Genomic DNA, 22,667 nt, shown 5'->3' on the forward strand with positions numbered 1-22,667 from the left:
AAAAACGAAATTTTCTCAAAAATAGTAAGTCTAGAAAAGTTCCACTGAACAAAATATGATAAAGTTCGAGGTACTACTGAAACAATATCTGAGAAAATTCCATTTCATTCCCATAAGTTGAAATTATTTTAAAAAATGTTTTGAATGGTATCATTTTGTTGTCTTGAAAGTTTTATTTATCGTACATAATAATTTGAAGGAATTGCGTTATTTTCCTTTCCTTGTATATTCTCTTTCCTTTAGATTTTTAGATTTTTCAAGCCCTCTTTGTCAGACGTTTTAAATTCTTAGCAGTCAAATGGTGTTCAAGAAAATTAGCTTTCACGTTAAACGTGGAAAAATTAACAAACTAAAAGTTTATCATGGTTCAAAGATCAGAAACTATTGATTACGTTTATTAACCTCGATGACTGACGTCCACTGAAAACTCATCTGGCGCTATCAATATAGTTAATTTATGCAAGGAAATGATCAAAACCGAGAAGCTACCACAATATAAAGATCTACGTAAAACTTATTAATATATATATATAATAAAATAAATAACTGCTGACTAAGCGACCTATGAAACCTAAACATCCTGTATATGAATATACCTTTTTTTGTTTTGTTTTTGCGGTAAAAGGTGGAAATTCTGTTGTGATTCACTTCAGCTTCCCTATTGATTGTAATCACATTTAGATTTGTGGAAAAAATCAACCATGTGATTATACAGTTAATTTTACATAGATTCCGATATTTTACCAAGGAAAAAACTTAAAAATTAAGATGAACGGAATTGGTTAAATCATGCAACAGAAAAAAGCTTATTTATCACTATTTACTCGGTAATTCAATTTTTCTTTTCATACAAAAAGATCTAAAAAACATCAAAGCTGGAAAATGAAAGTGGTAAGGAAAATTTCGAGAAAAATAATGAATAAATGTAAAAATCAAATGTACACCAATTATCTTAATTTATCGTACACAGATTGGATCTGCCTAATTTGGCATTTGAGTATTGTATTATTGACGTAAAACATTTGGAATGTACCTGGTAGCTACCTCTAACATTGTATTCTCAAACAGCACCTGTAAATTGTTAATCTAAATTTGAAATTTTGTTTTAGGACAAGTTTAATTCGTATTTTGTTCAAATAAACTTTAGTGAAGTAATTTTCAGTCTAAATTTGATTCATTTGTAAAAAAATACATTTGGAATGTCTCTGGTAGCTACCTCTGACTTTGTATTCTCAAACAGCACCTGTAAATTGCTAATCTAAATTTGAAAATTCGTTTTAGGACAAGTTAAATTCGTATTTTGTTCAAATAAACTTTAGTGAAGTAATTTTCAGTCTAAATTTGATTCATTTGTAAAAAAATACATTTGGAATGTCTCTGGTAGCTACCTTTAATTTTTTATTTTCATACAGCACCTGTAAATTGTTAATCTAAATTTTAAAATTCGTTTTAGGACAAGTTAAATTCGTATTTTGTTCAAATAAACTTTAGTGAAGTAATTTTCAGTCTAAAATTGATTCATTTGTAAAAAAATACATTTGGAATGTCTCTGGTAGCTACCTTTAATTTTTTATTTTTATACAGCACCTGTAAATTGTTAATCTAAATTTTAAAATTCGTTTTAGGACGAGTTAAATTCGTATTTTGTTCAAATAAACTTTAGTGAGGTAATTTTCAGTCTAAAATTGATTCATTTGTAAAAAAATACATTTGGAATGTCTCTGGTAGGTACCTTTAATTTTTTATTTTCATACAGCACCTGTAAATTGTTAATCTAAATTTTAAAATTCGTTTTAGGACAAGTTAAATTCGTATTTTGTTCAAATAAACTTTAGTGAAGTAATTTTCAGTCTAAATTTGATTCATTTGTAAAAAAATACATTTGGAATGTCTCTGGTAGCTACCTTTAATTTTTTATTTTTATACAGCACCTGTAAATTGTTAATCTAAATTTTAAAATTCGTTTTAGGACGAGTTAAATTCGTATTTTGTTCAAATAAACTTTAGTGAGGTAATTTTCACTCTAAAATTGATTCATTTGTAAAAAAATACATTTGGAATGTCTCTGGTAGCTACCTTTAATTTTTTATTTTTATACAGCACCTGTAAATTGTTAATCTAAATTTTAAAATTCGTTTTAGGACGAGTTAAATTCGTATTTTGTTCAAATAAACTTTAGTGAGGTAATTTTCACTCTAAAATTGATTCATTTGTAAAAAAATACATTTGGAATGTCTCTGGTAGCTACCTTTAATTTTTTATTTTCATACAGCACCTGTAAATTGTTAATCTAAATTTTAAAATTCGTTTTAGGACGAGTTAAATTCGTATTTTGTTCAAATAAACTTTAGTGAGGTAATTTTCAGTCTAAAATTGATTCATTTGTAAAAAAATACATTTGGAATGTCTCTGGTAGCTACCTTTAATTTTTTATTTTCATACAGCACCTGTAAATTGTTAATCTAAATTTTAAAATTCGTTTTAGGACAAGTTAAATTCGTATTTTGTTCAAATAAACTTTAGTGAAGTAATTTTCAGTCTAAATTTGATTCATTTGTAAAAAAATACATTTGGAATGTCTCTGGTAGCTACCTTTAATTTTTTATTTTTATACAGCACCTGTAAATTGTTAATCTAAATTTTAAAATTCGTTTTAGGACGAGTTAAATTCGTATTTTGTTCAAATAAACTTTAGTGAAGTAATTTTCAGTCTAAATTTGATTCATTTGTAAAAAAATACATTTGGAATGTCTCTGGTAGCTACCTCTGACTTTGTATTCTCAAACAGCACCTGTAAATTGCTAATCTAAATTTGAAAATTCGTTTTAGGACAAGTTAAATTCGTATTTTGTTCAAATAAACTTTAGTGAAGTAATTTTCAGTCTAAATTTGATTCATTTGTAAAAAAATACATTTGGAATGTCTCTGGTAGCTACCTTTTATTTTTTATTTTCATACAGCACCTGTAAATTGTTAATCTAAATTTTAAAATTCGTTTTAGGACGAGTTAAATTCGTATTTTGTTCAAATAAACTTTAGTGAAGTAATTTTCAGTCTAAATTTGATTCATTTGTAAAAAAATACATTTGGAATGTCTCTGGTAGCTACCTCTGACTTTGTATTCTCAAACAGCACCTGTAAATTGTTAATCTAAATTTGAAAATTCGTTTTAGGACAGGTTAAATTCGTATTTTGATCAAATAAACTTTAGTAAAGTCATTTTGAGTCTAAAATTAATTCATTTGTAAAATCCATCTAAAATAAATTTCGAAAAAAAATTTATGGGAATTATACTATCCATTTGACATTTATTTCTTGATAAAATTGAAATTGGCAAAGATATTTCTAACTAAAAGACAACCGGAAAAACAAAAATTAAAGTTGGAAAAGACGTTTATGGTCCCAATAGTATTAGTTAAAATTAAATATGGGACCTTATTTTTTTCGACGTTATATATAAAAGCCAAATTAAATTTGGAAGAGATTATTTTGGCCAATAAATTTGGAGAACATAATTTTGAGTTCAAATGAATTAGGGGATGTTTTTTGTGATACTAATAGATTTTAAAAAGCTGTACTCCGATAAACTAAATTCGTGAAAGCCATATTCAACAAATGAAAACTGGAAAAGCCCAATTTCCACAAATTAAATAATAAATTCTTTTTTCCAAAAATTAGAATTGGAGAAACCATATGTTTTTTAGGTTAATTTTAGAAAATCCATTTTGCGTCTAGATTAAATTTGAAAAATCCATTTCGTGATCAATTCAAATTTGGAAAACAGATTTCATCATCAAATTTTAGGTCAAATTAATTTGGAAAATACAATTTTTCTCCAAATTAAATCTTTTATGATAAAATGTTATTAAGTAAAACCATTTACGTCAAAATCAAATTTGAAAATAATTTTTGTCCTTCCTCAATCGGTGAAGCCATATCTGGAAATTTCTTGTACAAATCAAAATTGGAAATACCGTTTTCCCATATTTTGGAAAATTGAATTGGATAAAAAACAGAATTGAATTTTGAAAAGTAATTTCTAGATAAATTAAATCCCGAATAACAGATTCTTTACCAAAAACCTAGTCCAAATTTAATACATTTTATGATAAAAAGTTATTTAGCAAATTGAATTTTGAACTCATATCGAATTTTTCGAAATGCTATCTGGTAAAGCGAATATATGCCGAAATTAAATTTGAAAAAGATTATTTTCTATTCAATTAGGAAAAAGAAAGCTATTTTTGTTCAAATATAACATGGAAAATTCATTTTTTTTATTAAATTTTATTTAGGATAGCTATTTTGATCCAGATTTAATTTGAAAATAAACAATTTTTGTCCACATCAATTACAATTACATTTTCGTCTATCCTGATACTAGTTTTTCTTCTTTTATTTCAAACTTATTCTTTTCATTTTGTCTGTAGCAACATTCCGATTTACTTGTCATCACTTGGAGTGCATAAAATTATTTTATAATTATTATTTTCACAAAAAAAACTCATTCTTTTGAGTCACGTGAGTATATTGAGTGATATTTGACCAATGACTCGACATTTCGTCTGGCCTCTGTTTTGAAGAACCGATTATCCCACCGGCCAATATACCACACTCAACATTTGTCTTTTATGGATTTAATGGTAGCTTTGGCCTCTTCGGTATGTTCATATTTTGTTTATTGACGAACCCATCGAGCTACAAATGCCCATCATAGGTTTTAAGCTGTTAAGAACGGCGACTAATCATATTATATTTGAAAAGAATGAAATCAATATCTCAATTTATTTTGAAATCGAGGAAAACTGTGCTTTGTCAATTCTGTGTCATCATAATCTGAGATTACCTATAAAATTTTATCTGTGGCTTCTCAGGGAGATTGAATAAGTCACGTTTTCACACGTCACCGGAATTCTCATTACAAAAACAGAAATGACCGACTAATTTATCGACTGTTAGTCTTTCTTCCCAAAAACATCAACGTGGTTTCAAGGTTTTTCACGTTAAACGACATTATGAGTGATGCGATTTTTCACTGACGAATCGTTTCTGTTTATACCTTCTACCTACATTTGGACATATTAATTTTAAAACGAAAATTTATTACAGCATTTGTTGATATTTAAATATGCTGGTTTTATTCAAACAAGTTGTTTAGTAAAAAAATTTAGACGAAGTACGCAAGCTAAAAGAAGACAACTGAGGACGTAGTGGCCACAAAATGAGCTGCAAATGTTGAGAAAGTCGGACAGACGTTATGTAACCTAGAACTGGGGATTATACCTGGAAAATTTGGTGTAGCTGAAGTAGATGATCTCAGCAACTTTAATTTGAGTTTCGAGAATCATATTATGGCCATAACATCAGAAGGCGCTTCCGTAATGAGACATTTTGGAAGGGAAACCTCATATGAAATGATATTGTAGCTATATGACTGAACTATTTCAAAAAAGACTGCGGAAAATTCATTTAGAATTACAAAAATTCAGACTCTGGGGATAATAATTTTGCTATTGAAAAAAACGTGGCTGAAGTTACTATTTCTGATGAAGACAAAGTTAGGAAAGTACGATGGTAAGCTGAGATTCTAGGGTGTTAAATTTTCGTAGGAATACCACCTTTTTAAAACATTTTTGTTTTCAACTAAATATAATCATGTTTACAAGGGTTGCCTTAAAAGTTTTTGATCTCAACCTCGGTACCAATCAATATAATTCTGGAAATATATTTATCTCAGTAAAATTTCAGCCATTTTGTGTAAGAGAGTTTTGAGATATGGCAACATTGATGTATGTCAAATCTGACATTGACATAATAACACCGAGTTTCGCTGGTTTTGCGGATTCAATCTTGGTGACACTACGCAAAAGGATGAATTTTGTGATTGTCCCTAAAATCTGCTGTTGTACCAGAAAACTTCGATGCTGTGCGTGTTATTAAGATCGTCATGTAACATACCGTGAGATTGAAGCATACTTGGAGATTAGTTCCACTCGCATATATTCAATGTTTTGGTTGTCAAAAAGATTTGTTCGCGTTGGGTACCCAATAATTTGATTACCGTTCAAAAAGAAGGTTTTCGAAATAAATGGACATTAGAGCAACGTAGAATTCGGTCAATTCTGAATTATCAATATTTGTTTTAATGTTTCCATCTCAAAACTCGAGTAGTATATAATTAAAATGATTAGGGAAAAGAGATGTATGAGGACTTGAAATAAGTGCCGAAAATTCTTTTTGTTTAAAATGCTTGTATCGCCATCTGTTAGTAAATTTTTTAAGTTTATTGTTTAAATTCCCATTTAAACAAATAGAAAATATAATTTTCAAAATTCACATGGTGAAAATAAGGTCTGGCTATTAAATAACGAGACTGGTTACGAAAAAGGGTTTTACTATAAAAAATATTCTACATTTGAATGTACTACATTCAATGTACTCCCCTCCCCTCGCTACATACCTTTCCATACGTTTTTTCCATTGATCGAAGCAGTGCTGGAAGTCTTCTTTGGTGAAGGCCTTTAGGAGCTTTGCCGTTTTTGGCTTTACCTCTTCCACTCAAATGAGGTGCCTTTCAAAGCAGATCTGAGCAGACCCGTTGACGCAATAGCTTTTGATCAGGAGTCAGATTTTTTGGCACCAACTTCACACAGACTTTTGTCATGTGTATTCTCTCGTGTAAAATTTTTCTTTATCGGAGTTTACAGCCTCGGTAATCATCCGGATGCTCATACGACGATCTGAACGCACAATTTGGTTGATTTTGGTCACTGTTTCCGGAGTTGAAACAGTCACAGGACGACCTAGACGCTGGTCATCTTCAGTGTTCTCTGGGCTCTCGCTAAAGCAGTTACACCACTCAAAAACACGCGCACGAGATAGAGAATTTTCCCCTATAGGCCTCTTTCAAAGATTTATAGTACTTAGTTGGAGTTTTTTTTTCAATTTAACGAGAAATTTGAGTTTGATACGTTGCTCCTTCTCGTTATTTAATAGCGAGACCTCGTATTTAAGAATGTTACTATTTTCTAGTTACACCAGTTTCATTGGTCTTACTGCATTAAAATTCCACTTGGAAATATTCCAATTTTGTCGGCTTTTGTTCTGGTGACACAAAAAGTAAACGATTCGTTTAAAAAGACAAATGTTTCTTCCTTCAAAGTAACAAAAAAAATATAGAACAAAACGACTTTTGTCGTTTCTAATCTTTTCTTGGGTAATAAAATAAAACGTGATGATAATAAGATGCAATATCTGTAAAGTTAATAATCTAATAAACGTATTTCACCTGCGATTTAATAAATTGTTGATAATTTACATGCAAATGCTGACGATATACTCACAACATATTTCAAAGTTGACTTTTACTTGTTTAGTTTGGTTTAGATACAAGGCTGCTACGTGATGCTATATCAAAAGATTTTACACGCATTTTATAGGAAGAACGAGTCAACATAAAAGTGATACAAATAGACAATGCTTAGTTTTTCGAAGACAGATAAAAATTGACGTTTCGACTCATTTAATTTCTTATTATCCGAATATTTCACTAAATTGAAATTTAAAACATCAAAATAAGTAATATTATATATCAAGAACTAATTGTGACGCTGTCTATATAGGGCAAACATCTCAGTATTTAGAAAATAGACTAAACGATCATCAATACGATAAAAAAAATTAAAATGCCTTAACGAACAATGAAATATCAAAAAACATAAATTGAATTATGAAAATTCAAAAATTCTTGAAACAAAAAAGACAATTATTTGAAATGGTTCACAATATACGAACGAAAAAGTTTTGAATGATAAAAAAGACCTTAATAAGTTTTAAGAATTTATCTTTCTTTTAAAAACTATCAAAAAAAAACTAATTTCAAAACAGAAGAGACCTAAAATAAAGAACATTTAGAAGCATAAACGTATCAAACGATTTAATAAATTAGAATAAAGAAAAGAAATATTAAGTGACACTAATTCGATTAGATAACTATTCATTTAGTCACTAGTAATATTTTCCAAAAATTACTTTCGCAATGGGAACATCAAGAGAAAAAAAGTACTTTATCATGTGTTAAACTGTTAATTGCCACACAGGATGTCACCAATAACCGTAAAGTCGGTTAATTATTTCCCGTCAAGCATACCTTTGTGTGATTAAATTAAAGGAAATAATGGCAGTATATGGAATAAAATAAAACAGTAACCTGAGAAAACACCGATAATAATCAATTTTGAGGTTTTATATTCCTTGTATTGATATTGTACGATATCCGCTAGATTAGCATTAAACTGGTAGAAATTTGAAAACCGCATTAAATCGAATCATTTTTAGTATAATCGTTAAAGAAAATAATCTGCTATCTTCTTACAGATCTGAGGAAACAAACCGATGATGAATCTACTCATACATAGATTTCTCTTTTAAAACTCGTTCTTCTAATACGCAGTTTTACAAAACTATATAGGGTGTTCACAAAAATTTCATAGTTCAGCCCTACCAGACGTTACCAAAGTCCGATGTCCTTTGAGAAGCAACGAACGTCCATTTATATGGGCCTTCGTCTGTCTCATGCAAGGCGTCTCCATCCATCTCCGTCGAGCCCGCCTTGCGAGAAGGCTGTTAAGAGACGTGATGACAGCGCTTTTGGCCACACCAAGAATGGGTTCTGGGTCTATTTGTGGGCAGATTTACATTCCATTTATTTCGGAGAAGTTGAGGTAAGAAAATCAATTTTTCTCCAAAACTTTCAGGCTTTCCTCACTGAAAAGGTTGCCGATCTCTGCCTCAGCCTCATTTAATTGTGCACTGCATCTGGAGATGTGGCAATATCTTCAATAGCTCTTTTCTTGTGAAAGATACGGCTACAAAAAATGTTGTGGCTTGTTAAAAACTTTTGTAAATTGTAATTTTAGGCTTTCCTGATTGAAAAGGTTGCCGATCTCTGCCTCAGCCTCATTTAATTGTGCACTGCATCTGGAGATGTGGGAATATCTTCAATAGCTCTTTTCTTGTGAAAGAGACAGCTACAAAAAATGTTGTGGCTTGTTAAAAACTTTTGTAAATTGTAATTTTAGGCTTTCCTGATTGAAAAGGTTGCCGATCTCTGCCTCAGCCTCATTTAATTGTGCACTGCATCTGGAGATGTGGGAATATCTTCAATAGCTCTTTTCTTGTGAAAGATACGGCTACAAAAAATGTTGTGGCTTGTTAAAAACATTTGTAAATTGTAATTTTAGGCTTTCCTGATTGAAAAGGTTGCCGATCTCTGCCTCAGCCTCATTTAATTGTGCACTGCATCTGGAGATGTGGGAATATCTTCAATAGCTCTTTTCTTGTGAAAGAGACAGCTACAAAAAATGTTGTGGCTTGTTAAAAACTTTTGTAAATTGTAATTTTAGGCTTTCCTGATTGAAAAAGTTGCCGATCTCTGCCTCAGCCTCATTTAATTGTGCACTGCATCTGGAGATGTGGCAATATCTTCAATAGCTCTTTTCTTGTGAAAGAGACGGCTACAAAAAATGTTGTGGCTTGTTAAAAACTTTTGTAAATTGTAATTTTAGGCTTTCCTGATTGAAAAGGTTGCCGATCTCTTCCTCAGCCTCATTTAATTGTGCACTGCATCTGGAGATGTGGGAATATCTTCAATAGCTCTTTTCTTGTGAAAGAGACAGCTACAAAAAATGTTGTGGCTTGTTAAAAACTTTTGTAAATTGTAATTTTAGGCTTTCCTGATTGAAAAAGTTGCCGATCTCTGCCTCAGCCTCATTTAATTGTGCACTGCATCTGGAGATGTGGCAATATCTTCAATAGCTCTTTTCTTGTGAAAGATACGGCTACAAAAAATGTTGTGGCTTCTTAAAAACTTTTGTAAATTGTAATTTTAGGCTTTCCTGATTGAAAAGGTTGCCGATCTCTGCCTCAGCCTCATTTAATTGTGCACTGCATCTGGAGATGTGGCAATATCTTCAATAGCTCTTTTCTTGTGAAAGATACGGCTACAAAAAATGTTGTGGCTTCTTAAAAACTTTTGTAAATTGTAATTTTAGGCTTTCCTGATTGAAAAGGTTGCCGATCTCTGCCTCAGCCTCATTTAATTGTGCACTGCATCTGGAGATGTGGCAATATCTTCAATAGCTCTTTTCTTGTGAAAGAGACGGCTACAAAAAATGTTGTGGCTTGTTAAAAACTTTTGTAAATTGTAATTTTAGGCTTTCCTGATTGAAAAGGTTGCCGATCTCTGCCTCAGCCTCATTTAATTGTGCACTGCATCTGGAGATGTGGCAATATCTTCAATAGCTCTTTTCTTGTGAAAGATACGGCTACAAAAAATGTTGTGGCTTGTTAAAAACTTTTGTAAATTGTAATTTTAGGCTTTTTTGTGAGGCTTAGAAAAGTTTTTACAGTTTTTGGAAAATTTTAAAAGTTCAAAATTAGTCGAAAAAGCCTCATCATCATCTGCTCGATACTGATATATTACTGCACGTACATTTAAAATGAATGAAAATATTATAGAATGTTTATTTCGTAATAATTTAGATTTTCTATTTATATATTTATTTCAATGAGTCACAATGGATCAAAAATTGCGTTGCGAAGATATACTCGTTGTAGATATGAGAAAATATGTTTACTTTATGGGCCACCCTGTAGATAAAAGTGTTCTTGATAGATGAGAATTCATAACTTTTCTAGATATTTCTCATATTAAGCGTCGTCAAATTAAAAATTCACTCTGTATGTACTAAACAAAAAAACGTTTTTCGGCCAACAAGAATTGAAAAATCCCAAGGTAGGAAGTCGCCGCCGCTGTCGGTATTTTTACCTAAATCTATTAATATCTAACCCAATTACACGAACGACTTGAAATCGGAAAACATTTTTTTTTTCAATTTTATCGTGACTAGGTCATTTCATGCTAATATAACTTACATGTGCCAGGATGTTTGATTGGTTATCCGATAAAAGGTGGAAAATCGGAAATTGGTTACGTATTTATAGGACAGGAAAGGGAAACGCTGAAACGTTCAACGCATACCGGCTTCATGAAATGTTGGTTATCTAAATTCAGGAGTCGAGACACCCGTTACCTAAATATATCTAATTCGCTTCATCCCTCAATCTCGATAGAAATTTGGGTGTATAAAAAAATTATAGGAAATATTTCTATTATATGATTTCCGTAGAAAAAAATGCGATTATACAAATTCTGCTTCGCAAAAAAACAATTAGAATGTAGAAAAGTTATTTTTTATTACAATAAAACAAACTAAAATGAAAAAAGTTTTAAACTAATTGAAGATTTCGATCATTTTTGTTAGTTTAACTTATTGAAAACACCCAGAATTGGTTTTAAATATACGAGGATATTTCTAGAAGTACTTAACCTGACCTAGAGTTGCTTAAAAATACTAGAAAGACGCTACGTTGTTTAGTATTTGTTTGGCAATCATCGACAGTGAAAGTTTTCAGTGAATTTGTCTTCTATTTGGTTCCATTCATGTTTCAGGATATTATATTTCAGTACATTCTTCCTTTCCAATTCTTTCAAATACTCATGCTGAAAGATAAATTTTTTTCCGATCATACCCTGTCCAAAGTGTACTATATTTTCCTTTATTGTTCTTTATAGAGTTTTTTCTTCAAAATCCCTTCAATATTTACCAGATATCCAGTCGCTCTTCCTTAGACCTGTCCTCAAACACTGATCGCTTAGACTCAAAAAATCTCAAAATTTGATTCATCACTCAGTAAAATTTTCATATTTTTTATCTCACTGCAAACTCTCGATTTTATTTTGACGTCTTGGAAGAGAGTCGTTGATAAAGTTAACTGATAAATACAATACGTTTCTTCAGTGGTTGTGGTTTTTCGAGGCCGTCCTGAACGTTTTCTATCGCCAAAGCTCCTGGTTAGGCAATTCTAGCACTTCACAAAGAGGTGTCTTGGAACAAGACGTATAAATTAGAGTCCTACGGGGCTAACTGGGACTAAACTACAATCATAAACACCGAAAAAACCGTGGATGTATGTCGATAACTATGGTACGGTTACTTCTTCCTGGACTATGAAGAGTTGCGATCAAAGCACGAGTTTCATCCTTGGTTTTACCCAAGTCTGAATTTGTAAGAACGAAAACAATTCTTGTACCAAGAGGTGTCTGGTAAAAGAAGTATAAATTAGAGTCCTACGGGGCTAACTGGGACTAAACTACAATCATAAACACCGAAAAAACCGTGGATGTATGTCGATAACTATGGTACGGTTACTTCTTCCTGGAATATGAAGAGTTGCGATCAAAGCACGAGTTTCATCCCTGGTTTTACCCAAGTCTGAATTTGTAAGAACGAAAACAATTCTTGTACCAAGAGGTGTCTGGTAAAAGAAGTATAAATTAGAGTCCTACGGGGCTAACTGGGACTAAACTACAATCATAAACACCGAAAAAACCGTGGATGTATGTCGATAACTATGGTACGGTTACTTCTTCCTGGACTATGAAGAGTTGCGATCAAAGCACGAGTTTCATCCCTGGTTTTACTTAAGTCTGAATTAGTAAGAACGAAAACAATTCTTGTACCAAGAGGTGTCTTGGAGTCCTGCAAGGCTAACTGGGACTAAAATACAATCATAAACACCGAAACAATGATTAATAGTTGAGGAATAAGAATCAAATAAGCCGGTGCTTGCAAGTTTCAACTTGTCAACAAGATGCTGTATAATAAGTCATAGAAATAAATTACTTATTCTCCTGTATAAAATTAATTTCGAAAGTTAATAGCTTTGGATACATAAAGTATTAAAATGTATTTTTTATCGTTACCTACATTTTATCATTAAAATCAGACATGTCATTCAAAAACTAATCGCAAATTTATATTTGCAAAGGTTACACGTGGAAGGAAATTGGCCGATAAAAGCATCATCAGGTGAAAATCGGAAACGGGCAAGGAGAAACGAAATATAATAAGCGATAATAGTCCAAAAGGCATGCTTGCATTTTTCAATATAACGCGATTTTAGCATACAGTTGAAGGATTTGTAGTTAAAAAATATTAAATTTCATTCAGAGGGTAGAAAATAATTAAACACTACCCCAAAAATCACTTGACTTGTTTATTATTGATAACGGTTTGCTTCACACAACCTTTAATATTTATTATCGCGTGAAAAATACAGAATTAAAACTAAAAAAATTAATTTGAACGATTCTAGTGATAGTGACGCAGAATACGTCAAGGACGAATTTTTGATCCCGGCGAGAAAAGTAGGGCATTCTCGCCCACGATTTTTGTCACCAGAGTCGAAGACGTAATGTACTATTTTGAAAATATTTCGAAAACGTGAAAAGATATAATAAAAAAAAAGATCTAAACAAAAAATGTAGGGACTAAAATTTTTTATAAAAACATCTTAAATCACTTTTGACGTATTTGCAATAGAAATCGAGATATTTGCAATAAGGTCGAAATTATAAAAAATAAATAAAAAAATTAATTTTTGAATTGTTTTCTCATAATTTACGTCTACAAAACTTAACAAACGATTATATAGATTTTTTTAAAATTTTTGAAAAAGTTTTTACGTAATTTATTTTGTATTCTATAATAATATAAATGCTGTTTTTGGAATAAATAAAAACAGGAACATTTTTAGTTTAGACCTTTTTTTATATCTCTTCATGTTTTTGAGATTTTTGGGATGGTTTTTAATTATTTTCTACCCCTTGAATGAAATTTTTTAACAATAAATCCTACCAATTTATGCTAAAATCAACTTTATTGAAAAATTCAGATTTGCTTTTTGGATGGTAGTTTAAATCCTCATTTTATCGGACTAAATGTGTTCGAGGATGGAAAGGACCGTAAACGTTTTGAATTTGATACGTTTAAATTCTTAGTAATAAACAAGATATTTCATATATAAAAAAAAAACGTTACTGAAAATGTTTATAAATAAATGTTTCGAAAGAGGTACATACATATCTCTTATCCGTGTAGGATATACAAAATACGTTTTTAATTTGCCAAAATGTGATAAAGCCGTTGAGATAACCTAGTTTCTAGTTTTTCGCATTGCTAAAAATGATAATTTCATTGAACTCTTTCGTTGTAATTTATAAACACATAAATTAATTCATTTAATTAGTTTATTTTTGCGAAAACCTTGACGTGAATCTGTGTCAGTATCAGAAATTTCGTTGAAGAGTTTATCAGACGCCCCGAGAAATATCCTTCTTATATGGCCAAGATTCAAATTTAGGATTATAAGGTGACATTTTTATATTTTTGAAACGAAGCAAGACAACTGTCAATTCACAAAAACTTCGGTACTAAACTATTTTTTTTTAAATTTTCTTCAATCTTCTCTTTGTTAGCGGCTGGTTCTTACCACATCATTGATTAGAGGGATGTTCAAATCGTTATGGATTGTTTGTAACGTACCAGGGAGTTATACTCAACATAAGGAGTGTTTTTTATAAGCGTTTTCCATCAAAATGCAACCCTAAGTACTTGATAACTGGTTTTATAGGAATGGGAATATTACTGATGAACATTTACGGACAGATTTTCTTGTTGTAGTATTATTTGCATTGACGTTAACTTTCCATTGATTGAACCAGATTTTTAAAAAAATTTAGATGGTTTTGTACTTTTTTTGCAGCTACAGTTGGGTCTACATCTGTTGCTATGATCGCCGTGTCGCTTGGAACGTCTTCTGTGAATATCAGATACTGAAAAGGGCCAAATAATTTTTCCTCCATTAAATTACCAAATGAGAAAACTAAGCAACAGTTTAAACGAAGAATTTTTCAAAATTCATTCAAGGAAAAAAGGGGTTGTACATTGGCTAGATATACAAATATACTTCTACAGCATAAGAACGGTTTCTGCGATTGTTGGAAATTAGTATTAGGATCAGAGATAAAACGGTTAGAAAGATATTGAGAAAACACGAATTAGCATTGCATTCACAGATTAGTTTTGGCCATATCTAGCTGGAGAGCAGTTGATTGGAACATGTTCTTTTCCAGATTTGGTCTTTTCACAAATAGTTGTCATCCATAGAGGCGAGGTAAAGAGGTATATCTAATAACACATATGTAGTAATGGGATTTGACCTTATAGAAGAACATAGACGCTAGAAAGAACCTCCAATATGCACTATGAGGATTAAAGCTGATGCAAACTGTGGGATTATTATCTAATCTATTTAAATGGACTGGAATTTTAAATTTTGGAAATCTAAGTCAGAAAGTAGTTCAAATTCTTATTAAAATATCGCACATTCAGGCAAATCAAAACTATTTCAGATTGTCCTCAGAACGAATTTAAAAAGCTTCAATAATTCAGTTGATTTTCATCTTTATCTGCACATGGTTGTGATTAAGATAGATCCAGTATTACTGACACTTCTGACACCATATTATATATCTAGTTTTTTTAGTATTAGGCAACCTATAGAGCAAGGCAACCTATAGAGCAATTTAAACTGGCTATGGCTCGTTGTTTTGCCAGGCACTATACTGAATAATATATTGTTTAAAATACCATTCAAAATTACACTGGACGCGCGTTTCGATTACCAAGTTATCGTCTTCAGAGACTGAAGGTAAACTATCTAATTTACCTTCAGTTTCTGAAGAAGATAACTTAGTTATATCGCCAACGGTTCCGGAAATTCCATCTTAGTTGCACTAAATGTAAAGATCGCTTGCGAATGTATCTAAGTATCTTGGAAGTTATTTAGAACGTTTTAAATGATAAATGTTTGATCGTTTCTTGATGGTTACACTTACATAGTGAATGAAAAATAAATATAAATAACAAATATTGAGCGAGTCTCGAGTCAAAGTGAAAATATTTAGAAACAGAAAACTAGATTGCGAATTGGGCTGGAAATTATATCCCTAACAATCAGTATTCAAGACAGATAAATAGATTTTATTTGTCATTAAAGACACGCATTTATCGATGTTAAATATTTAGGGTCCGTCTAGGATTTACCTAACATAATATAGTGCAATTAGTAAGAAATCGTCGTTTCACTATTAGTAGTATGACTTAAGATAAAACTAACAAATAAGATTATGAAATTAGTAATTTTCTTGTAGTTAGAAAAATTAAAATAATTATGTAGATTGGTCCATAATTTTCACCGTTACTATGAAGAATTTCACTCAATTGAAATACACACATCTCCCTTCTGTTGAAAATGAAGGTTTATCTAATTACCACGTCGCCCTTTGTTTAAATATGTCTTCGGTAAGGACGATAGTGGCCCTTTTCCAGGAAACTGGTAGCGTTGCGCGGGTCGCTTCAAAGGAAACCGATTTATAACGAAGTCACTTTTTGCTAACATACCGAAGGGCAATTTCGAGAGGTACCATCAGAAGGAGATTACACGACGACACATAGCTGCCCGTCTCCAATGGGCTCAAGAGAACAGTGATTGGGTTTTACAATAATAGCGTTTCCACAGTGATTGTCGGTAGGAAAGGGTATTGAGAGGTCCAGGTAGATAGCAACGACTCAATTTTACCAGAGATGTTGTTCCCTATATAATACGGAGCAAATTTCATTATTCAAGATGATTATGCCAGACCACATCGCACGGGAATGGTACAAAACATCCTAGAAGAAGGAGATATCCAAAGAATGAATTAACCAGCGAATTCACCAGATATGAATCCCGTTGAACATGTGTGAAGCATCAGGGTAAATTTTAAAGGAATCGTCAAATATTATTTACGCCCTAGGTAAATTTTTGACATCAATTTTGTTGAAATTTTTGATAATAAATTGCTACAATCAGACCACACACCCTTTGCCTACACCAGCGCTATTCTGGAAGATTTTGGAACTATTATTTATCGTATACAGGTGGACATTTAAGTTTTCAGCCTCCTTAACAGAAGCAGAGAAATGAAATTCTATATAATTAACTTAAATACCGGATGAAGTCGAAAAAAAACCATCCAATTACATTAGATTATTATGCGGTCTTAGCACTTGAATAGATTATAAAAAATATAGAATAATAAAAATATTCGGTTACTATATGAACACACTGTTTACCTTTTGTAATAATATAAAGTATTAGAGCCATTTTAGATGAAAGGATTATTCGTAAGGTGTTTTAATAGATCCTTATTAATACCAATACGTTCATTTATGTCAAAATATATAAGTCGATGTTTGTTTATTATGAACCGTACTATTTTTTGAATTTTATTTATATTCATCTTATTCATTTAGTTTAAAAACATGTTTACACATAAAATGGTTGAACTGTTTCATAAACTGTAGTTATAAACCACCAACTAGTACAATCGAAAATATTGATGTAATTAAAAATATACAACGTATAAAAACTGTTTCAGATACTAAAAAATCGTTAATTATCCTTTTATTTAATAAACAATATTCAAGAAAATACTGGGTAGACTCAGCAACTGTAGTCTCTACGAGGATGATCTCAGAAAGACCTGGTCTAGATATATTTATTTTCCAACGTAATTTCCTTTTTACTTTTCCCAGCGAAGTTCGATGCCCTTTTTATAATAAGTATCGTCAAGTTCCTCAACATAGCAATTAACTGCTAACATCAAATCTTCAGTGTTCTAAAATCTTTGAGCACCGAATCCGAGAACAGAAAATAATCCAAGGCGGTCAGTTTTCCAAATTTTTAGTAAATATGCGACGTACCGCACTTTTTGAAATGCCTACTATGTCTGCTAGCTCGCACAGTGGATTTTCTTCAACATTTCTAGAGTCGTCGTCCTTAATTGGACGACCACTGCGATGCTGGTCCTTGCAGGTCATACGGCATCGTTTAAACTGCTACCGAATACAACGTAACGTCTTCAAACTTGAAAAATATACATTACAGATTGTGTACTTTCTAATATATTCCGGGGCAAGGATTTTTGGGACCATCCTCGTAGTGAATTTTCAATGTAGCAGTCTCGAGGTCGCAACTCCTGGAAGCTCAGTGATCGAGTAGAAAAATTCTCTTGTTGATCTTAAATAACTATTGAGTTTTGGATTAATTGGAGAAAATAACTTTTGACAGCGAAAATTATAATCTGGTTAGATTCCGGAAATTTTCTTTTATGCATCCAACTCCCAGAAGTCATAACTAGCACGTCCATAATATACGAAGCGCGGTCGGTCAAACCTTGATTCAAATATGCATAGTCGTCTCATGTTTCAGTTTCGGCGATAATCTCTTAATCGGCGCAAAATTTCTATCCCGCGACATATTCTTGAAGTATAACAATAAGTAAAAAATCACTGGGAGTAAAATCTGGTAAACCAAATTCGTACAATTTTGATATGGTTCCTATTGATTTGTGATAGTAATAGTGTAATAGTTGCTGTTTTTAGTTATTTCAAGATAATCGATGAATTTTATACCACACGCATCATAAAGTACTGATGCTACTGGACTTTTCCGTTTTTCCACGCTTTGGAATCGGTCCACGTGCAGTCTACTAAGCTGACAATCAATTCGCCTCCGGTATAGAATGATAAAGCCAAAAATTCTGGTTTCTTATGATTAAACAGTTCTAAACATTACTTAGAATCATCAATTCGTTATTGTTTCCAGTCGATTGGGCACCCAAATTAAATAGAGCTTTTCCATACACGAATATTCATTCACTATATCTCTCAAAAAGGTTCTTTCGATATCATTAAGGTCTCAGCTATTCTCAGTCAGCTTCGCTTTATGGTTATCCGAAATTATTGTAGTAATATAAACTTCTTTGATGTTTTCTTCGGTAGCAGTCTCTTTGGAGGGTCCACTACGCGCTTCTTCCTCATTTAAACTCAGTAAACTGCATTTCAATGGTTAATTTCCCTGAAGTAAAGTCAGAATAATCCAGACAAGCTTTGGTGGTAGTATTTTTTTACCAAAAAACAATGCTTCATCAACGCACGAAATTCCTGGACACTCCGTCAGTTACATTTAATGGTATATAAGTCTTTTGAATGTTGAAGCCAATTGAAAATCAGTCTAAGAGCTTCTGAACCTATCTAATACTTCATGATCTTATGACCATGAAAAAGTATTTTCGTTGGTTTTCTTCAACTAGTGCTAAAGATGCATCAAATTCTATGTATGACACCTGCACATCGAATCTGTTTCTTTGACATTATTCCTTGAAGTACAACCTCGTCGTTAGAGAAACGTAAGACGTTTAATGAGGAACGTCATACGATTATTTGTTTGTTTAGAATGTTTTGGAGAAGATTGGTGGATCATGAAGACATTCGAAGCTCCCAAACTTGATTTTTAAGAATTAAATTGTTTCATCCATCCACCATACAGTCCTGATTTAGCATCCAATTGCCGCTTTCAATTCGCGTGCATATACAACAGCAAAAGAAACAGTTTTTGCGTTCAAATCGCATATTTGAGAGTGTAAAAAACGTTTGTCTCTGCTAATTATGAACCCCTAAAGTCTTGTCTTACAATGTAAACGTTAGTTTTAAATTATTTTGTATTGCGGTTTCAGTATCACTAGTTTGGAGTCCTAGCCTTGTTTCTTTTCACTATCATATGAATTTATAAAGATTAAAAGCCTGATTAGATTAAGTTAGTTACCTATTTCATAGTAAAATAACTTCCTTTGTGGTTTTAATTTGCCCCAAATCTTTTAGCAATGCCTACGTTCTAGATTTTATAAACAGATCGAATGAATTCCCCACACGTACTAACTAGGCACTTCCTGTTTTTTTTTCGAAAAAAAAAAATACATCACGTTTTGAAATATTTGAAATAACTGTTTAAAAAGTGTTGTTGCAGATAATTAGTTGGATATTTTGTAGTAATATATCGTTTCGATATTATTTATTGCTATAATCACAATTTATTTGGCACAAATAGGAACAGGTCATCTATTAATGATAAAATATGTTTATCTTCATCACTGTTGCGACACGAACTTTAACAATCTGTGTCACATGTATTAGATTTCCTACAAAAATGTTAGTCAGTACTAAAACATATATTGGGCCAAACCAAACTATTTTTTCTAAATAAATATTATTTGAGATGTTGATAAAATGTGAGTATTTGAGCCCTTGATATTGATATTAAGAAGTCTATCATCGCAGCTTTTGATTTTTGTTTCCGGAGATGGTTTTTGTCTCATAACCTCTAAACCATCAAAGGAGACGAAATTTTTTTGTCAGATGAACCGTTCTCTCATAACCACGCTTTAAAAATTGGTCTGATTTCTGAATTTGATTTATAACTTTGGAATTGGTGTCCGGAAAAAATTCAATAAAGATTCTTGAAGGGAATTTAGTTTTCCACTAAAAACGTTTATTAGCAGCTAAATTCACTCTAAATTCAAACTGAAATTCTTGTTTTTTTCACTGTAGATTTTTTTATAGATAATAATTTTCATTTTATTAACAAAATTATGACGATATGCAAATATTATAATATATTTTGATTTGTTTCTAAATGTTCGTGATGTTATTTTTTAAAAAATTATTAAAAAAAACAAATTTTGAAATAAAAAAAAAGAAATTAAAGAAATTTATTTTGATGAAAATAGCCTTTCAATTCTAATAAATCAAAATATATTATGATTTTTGCATAACTTTGTTAAAAAAAATATTATCTATAAAAGATCAAAATTTTTACTAGGCCCAAATAATTTAAACCTACAGCGAAAAAAAAACAAGAATTTCATTTTGACTCCAACTTTAACTTTGAATAACTTTCAAAAGAGTGAAATTAACTAAAAATGTTAATAGACGTTTTTTGTAGAAAACCAAATTCCCTTCAAGAATCTTTAGTGAATTTTTTCCCGATTCTGATTTTTAAGTCAATTACAAAATTCCGAAGTTATAAATCAAATTCAGAAATCAGACCAATTTTTAAGGCGTGGTTATGAGAAAACGGTTCATCTGAAAAAAAATTTTAATCAGTTTTTTTATAGACTATTACATTCTCTTCAAAAATGTTTCAAGTCAATTTCGTTTACTTTGATGGTTTAGAGGTTATGAAACAAAAACCAGCTCCGGAAAAAAAATTCAAAATTGAGAATATCAATATACGAGCTCAAATTCTCCCAATTTTTTTTGTCATCCCAAATGATATTTTCGATATAATTTTAAAAAAAATAAGTCGAAGAAAATTTGACAAACATTTAGGGCATCGATTTCAAAACGAATGATGCGTTTCATTACCCAAACGTGATTTTTTTTGATGTTATAACAAAAATTTACATCACAATTTTTCGATAAAAGGTTTCTTATTGATTGACTTTTGTAATAGTTAGAGTAATTTTGGAAAAAATTTGGGGACTCGGACATCAAAACGAACGATGCGCGTCAGCGCTAGAACGTAAACTTTTCGAATTTTTTTTGACGTTTTAAAAAAAAAATTACATCACAATTTTTCGATAATAGGTTTCTTATTGATTGACTTTTGTAATAATTAGAGAAATTTTGGAAAAAATTTGGGGACTCGGACATCAAAACGAACGATGCGCGTCAGCGCTAGAACGTAAACTTTTCGAATTTTTTTTGACGTTTTAAAAAAAAATTTACATCACAATTTTTCGATAAAAGGTTTCTTATTGATTGACTTTTGTAATAGTTAGAGAAATTTTGGAAAAAATTTGGGGGCTCGGACATCAAAACGAATGATGCGCGTCAGCGCTAGAACGTAAACTTTTAGAATTTTTTTTGACGTTATAAAAAAAATTTACATCACAATTTTTCGATAAAAGGTTTCTTATTGATTGACTTTTGTAATAGTTAGAGTAATTTTGGAAAAAATTTGGGGACTCGGACATCAAAACGAACGATGCGCGTCAGCGCTAGAACGTAAACTTTTCGAATTTTTTTTGACGTTTTAAAAAAAATTTACATCACAATTTTTCGATAAAAGGTTTCTTATTGATTGACTTTTGTAATAGGTAGAGAAATTTCGGAAAAAATTTGGGGGCTCGGACATCAAAACGAATGATGCGCGTCAGCGTTAGAACGTAAACTTTTAGAATTTTTTTTGACGTTATAAAAAAAAATTTACAAAAAAATTTTTCGATAATAGGTTTCTTATTGATTAACTTTTGTAATAGTTAGAGAAATTTTGGAAAAAATTTGGGGGCTCGGACATCAAAACGAACGATGCGCGTCAGCGCTAGAACGTAAACTTTTCGAATTTTTTTTGACGTTTTAAAAAAAAATTACATCACAATTTTTCGATAATAGGTTTCTTATTGATTGACTTTTGTAATAATTAGAGAAATTTTGGAAAAAATTTGGGGGCTCCGACATCAAAACGACCGATGCGCGTCAGCGCTAGAACGTAAACTTTTCGAATTTTTTTTTAACGTTATAAAAAAAATTTACATCACACTTTTTCAATAATAGTTTTCTTATTGATTGACTTTTGTAATAGTTAGAGAAATTTTGGAAAAAATTTGGGGACTCGGGCATCAAAACGAACGATGCGCGTCAGCGCTAGAACGTAAACTTTTCGAATTTTTTTTGACGTTTTAAAAAAAAATTACATCACAATTTTTCGATAATAGGTTTCTTATTGATTGACTTTTGTAATAGTTAGAGAAATTTTGGAAAAAATTTGGGGGCTCGGACATCAAAACGAACGATGCGCGTCAGCGCTAGAACGTAAAC

The 22,667-nt window shown here is 31.3% G+C and overlaps 1 protein-coding gene across 3 annotated transcripts in view; it reads right to left on the reverse strand.

The window, feature by feature from the left end:
• Positions 1-22,667, reverse strand: part of LOC130902807 (zinc finger protein 1) — a 574,601-nt gene that overhangs the window by 23,544 nt on the left and 528,390 nt on the right. The gene's annotated exons all lie outside the window — the stretch shown is intronic.

This window comes from Diorhabda carinulata, chromosome X (genome assembly GCF_026250575.1).
Source record: "Diorhabda carinulata isolate Delta chromosome X, icDioCari1.1, whole genome shotgun sequence".
Lineage (NCBI taxonomy): Eukaryota > Metazoa > Arthropoda > Insecta > Coleoptera > Chrysomelidae > Diorhabda > Diorhabda carinulata.